This window comes from Penaeus chinensis, chromosome 24 (assembly GCF_019202785.1).
Source record: "Penaeus chinensis breed Huanghai No. 1 chromosome 24, ASM1920278v2, whole genome shotgun sequence".
NCBI lineage: Eukaryota > Metazoa > Arthropoda > Malacostraca > Decapoda > Penaeidae > Penaeus > Penaeus chinensis.
Window position 1 is genome coordinate 18096835 of NC_061842.1, and position 5000 is coordinate 18101834.

The 5000-nt window shown below is 39.5% G+C and overlaps 1 protein-coding gene across 1 annotated transcript in view; it reads right to left on the reverse strand.

The window, feature by feature from the left end:
* LOC125037877 overlaps window positions 1-5000 on the reverse strand; it is a 291170-nt gene that overhangs the window by 204411 nt on the left and 81759 nt on the right. The gene's annotated exons all lie outside the window — the stretch shown is intronic.

Sequence of the window (5000 nt, forward strand, 5' to 3'; positions counted from 1 at the left end):
AGAAGAAGGCCAAAGATGGAGATATGGATAGTGAACAGGAAGAGAAGGAAGCAAGGAAGATGAAGAGGGGCAAGCAGGAGCGGGGAAATGGAGAAGAGGGATAAGTGGTTCCACAACTGACGCTTTGCGGTTCTGCTAGCGCCTGCGGTCAACAAGATGCCATGAGGAATAACAGATGAGACAGCGCTTTTTCTTCAAGTTTGTTTCACTTTTTTCCTTCTTTCTTCTCGTTTTCCTTCTTTTTCTAGAAAGAGAGAGAGATGGAGAGAGAGAGAGAGAGAGAGAGAGACAGGGAGCGAGAGGTAGACATACAGACAGACAGATAGAGATAGATTGATCGATAGAAAGATAGATAAATAGACAGATAGATAAACAAATAGATAGATAGACAGCCAGATAGAGAAAGAGATAAATGGAAGAGGGAAAATAAAAATAATGAAAGAAATATAAATGGAAATGTGAATGGAAAGAAACAGAAACTAAAAATGAAAATTAGTAAAGATTGACTTTCACATTGATTCAACGTACACGTGTAATAGCTTATTCTGAGTAGCTTTCTATGTAGTGGGACCGATCTGCATGTGCGCGTACACGTGTGCATCTGCATGCTTGTAGTCTGCTTGTATGCAATGAAAATTATCCCGATACAAAAAAAGGAAAAGAAAGATAAAGAAACACATATATATATATATATATATATATATATATATATATATATATATATATATATATATATATATGGCACAGAATTAATATATAAATAAAATACTAACCGCCAGTTACAAAAAAAAACAGGATTTTCCTTCTAAGAATACCCCCCCCCCCCTTAAAAAAGAAAGAAAGAAAAAAAAAGCAAATCCATCGTAAATCACGGATTCCTATTGGCCGATAACTCCCTCTGACGTCATCCACTGATTCGCTATTCGTTACTTGCACGCAATCACGAAAGGAAGGTTGTGTGTATTATTGTTGTTGATGGCATTGTTGTTGTAGTTGTTGTTGTAACTGTACTTGTAGTTGGTTATCATCTTTTACAATTACTGTTTTATTTTAGTTTTTGCTACTGTTGTTGTTGTTTTTTAAGTATTTGTTATTACAGTTCTTGCTTTATTTTTTTTTTTTAGTTACCGGTAAAAAACGTAATTTGGTTTAATTTTTTAACTAAAACATCTGCCAGCTATATTACGAATAACAAGACACTTTCAAAACTCAATCAACTACACGAATCACTATATAATACGTCCATTATTAATCAACATCATCATAGCTTCCTCTCTATTTGGTAAAAACAAATTCCTCACTTGCTGGTATTCAAAACGCGTCTGTCTCTCTCTCTGTTTTTATCAGTAAATCGTTATTCATCTTCATAGTAGCCATACTTTGAAACTAACCGAAATAACATTCCCAAGACAAGCTGCTGCATCAATTCTTCATCAATTCATCTTCATCATCTTTATCCCCCCGTCTCTTGTATCTTTGTTTAATATCCCCCCCCATACTCCTGATCCTTTTCATTTTCCTCCTCCTCCCTCTCCATTTCTTTCCTTTCCTCTTTTTATTTTTCCTCCTCTTTGATTTATCTTCCCTTCCTCCTCTTTAATCTTCTTCTCGTTCTCTTTCAAGTCTCTTACCTTTCGCCTCTTTTTTCCTCTCCTTCTCTTTAAATTCCTTTCCTTCTCTCTTTTCTTCTCCTCCTCTTCAATGTATTCTTCTTCTTCCTCCACTTTTTCTTCTCACTCCTCCTCCTCCTCCTCCTCCTCCTCCTCCTCCTCCTCCTCCTCCTCCTCCTCCTCCTCCTCCTCCTCCTCCTCCTCCTCCTCCTCCTCCTCCTCCTCCTCTTCTTCTTCCTTTTCCCCTCCTCCTTCCTCCTTTCCCCCCTCTTCCCCTTTCTCTAAGTCCTGCCCCTCGTTAGAAATTCAGCGTAGGAGTTCGGACGCGCTGGTAGAGAAGAGGAGATTATATAAGCTAGGAGAGTCTGAGCCGGGTTTCAGGGTGTGAGATTTGGCTTCGGTTTGGTTGAGCATTTATTCAAATTGACTTTGTTTTTTCTCCCCTTTGCGCTAATGAAGGAAAAGTAGAAGAGGAAAGGGAGGGAAGTAGAAGAGAAGGCTAGATATGATGCTGATGATAATGATGCTGAAGATGCTGATTCTGTTGGTGAGGAAATTCTGAAGAGGTAACGATGATGATAAACAAGAAAGATAGAAATGAGAGATAAATAAGACAACGAAATAAGAAATGAAAGAACAAGAAATGTAATAAAGTAAAACAAAACAAAAAATGAAAACATATCAAAAGTTGCGTAAAAAAGAAAAAAAAATATATATATATTGTACATAAATATTTGTTTTTTGTTTCTGCCTCCAATTGCACAAAATGTAACAAGCCTAAAGAGATACACAAAAATGTTCAACCCTCTGACTCACCAAGATGAACTACCACACCCCTTCCTTTCCCCAACCACCAGACACCCCCCACCCTCTTCTCTCTCTCAAAACCCCCTCCCCCACCCCACCAACCCCCAACACACACACCTAGCCAGCGACCGAATTCATTCCGTTGTATCTCCTGTATTAAAGTCTGCCCACTATAACTCCAGGGAACAAACGGCAGCGACATAGATGCATAAATGAAGTATACCGGGCGACTGTCTGCCTCTAATATATTGTCGCAATTCTCTTTGGGTAAATCTAGACCTACCAATTTACAGAGGAGAGCGACTGCTTACACCCGGAGACAAATTGTGGAGGCTGCTGAACTCTGAAGCCATTTTATTCGCTGTCCATTGTTAGGGCGACTCCAAAATGCAATATTGCGAATGGTCATTTGTATGTGTTTGTGAGTGTGTGTATGTGTGTGTGCGTCTGTTTCTGTGACTGTGTGCGTGTGTGTTTGCTTGTGTGACTGTGTGTGTGTTTATGTGGGTGCAAAAGAGACACATGAAAGACAAAGAAAGAAGTAGATAGATGGAAAGACAGATAGAGAGATAGACAGAAAGACATACAGACAAATAGAAAGAGATAGAGAGAAAGATGAAAGCACAGAAATATCTTTATATATATATGTACATCTATATTATTTTCCAAGAATAACGTAAACGCAAAAAAGATAATCCCATTATACCAATAAAGTTACTATGTCCATCTACCCCCTTGCGTAATTACACCAGACATATAATCACCTTTTACCCTAGTTTGCCTGACCGAAAATTAACGATGCAAAATAAGTATTTCCCTTCTTTTAAAAGGAAATTGAGTAAGACCAAGAGAGTTATTTATCGAAAAGCATCGTTAAACCATTAAAAACTATTTTTATATTTTGTATTTTCTTTCTGCTTTTATAATTCTAATTTTCTTTTCTTTTTTTCTTTTTCTTTCTTTCTTTCTGTCTCTCTTTCTTTGTGTACGCCACACGAGCTTCCAGGTATTAAGACAACTTAAAGAGGTGTGATTGTCTCTTTAAATTGCTAAGTGAACTGTAATTACTTCTCTGTTTTCTCTCTTCTTTTCTTTTGTATTTCCCTTTTCCCTTTTCCGAACTGTCTGTAGTCGTGTGACAACTACTAGAATGTATTTCGTATATTTTTGTTTTGTCTTTCTTTCACTATGTATTGTATCTTCTGTATTTCCTCGTCTTCCCCCCTATTATAATCTCTTCGTTAAGATTAAGAATCCAATCTCCAGTCTTTGAACACACACACACACACACACACACACACACACACACACACACATACACACACACACAAACAAACAAACAAACACACACACACACGCAAACACACACACACACACACACACACACACACACACACACACACACACACACACACACAAACACATCCTGGACACAGAGTCAAGGCTCAAAAATCCCTTTCATATCCCCTTTCTACCTTTTTTCTTATTCTTTCCCCCTTTTTGTCTATGCCTTTGATGATTGGTAAGGAATGTTGGAAACACGTAGGCTAAGAAGAGAGGGAGAAGGAGAGGAAGGATAGAGGGGAGAGGGGGGAAGGGGGAGGGAGGGGGAGAGAGAAAGGGAAAGAGGAAGAGAGAGAGAGAGAGAGAGATGGTGAGACCGTTCTCTTCTCTCCTTCCTTCTTCTCTCCTTTCATTCTCCTTTCCTCTGCGTTCTCCACTTCCAAAATCCTTGATTGGATATTTTTAGTCAAAGGAAATTCTTAAGAACAAGTGATTTGAATACTGATCTTGTTTCTGAATAAGAAAGGACGTGGAAGAGAGAGGGGGGGGGGGGGGGGGGACGACAGTGAGAGAGAGAGAGAGAGAGAGAGAGAGAGAGAGAGAGAGAGAGAGAGAGAGAGAGAGAGAGAGAGAGAGAGAGAGTTTAGGAAGGAGGTATTAATGACTGACGGCGGGGGGAGGGAGATATACAAATCACAGAATGAGTATAATAACAGTAACATAAACCGAAGAAAACAGGACTTGGGATGGAAAGAAAAGAACGCATTAGAAATAGAATAAAAAGTAAACCTGACAGATAGAGACAAATGTGCGTGTTGAGGGGAGGATGTAGAAGAAAGAAAAAAATAAAATAGAAATCTTAAAATAATAAAAGAAAGCACATAGAAGCTAATAGGACTGTTGAAATTAGAACAGGAAATCAAATATTAATAGCAGATAAATAGCACCAAAAGTGTGTAAAGAGAAAGATAAGAGATAAACCGAAAATTAACTAAATTGAAATAAACGACCCAGACACAAACCTTGAAAACTGAAAAGAAAAAAAATCGACGAACAATTAGGACAGTTCGAACCCAGTCTTCCTTCCCTTCCCCTCCCTTCCCCTACCCCACTCCCCTTCCCTACTCCCTCCCCCTCCCCTCTCCTTCCCCACTCCCCTCCCTCTCCTCTCTCCTTCCCTATTCCCCTCCCCTTCCTATCCCCTTCACCTCCTCCTCCTCCTCTCTCCCTCCCCACTCCCCTCCTCTCCCCTCCCCTTCCCCTTCGACCCCTCACCCCCACTTAAATGACGAGGACAAA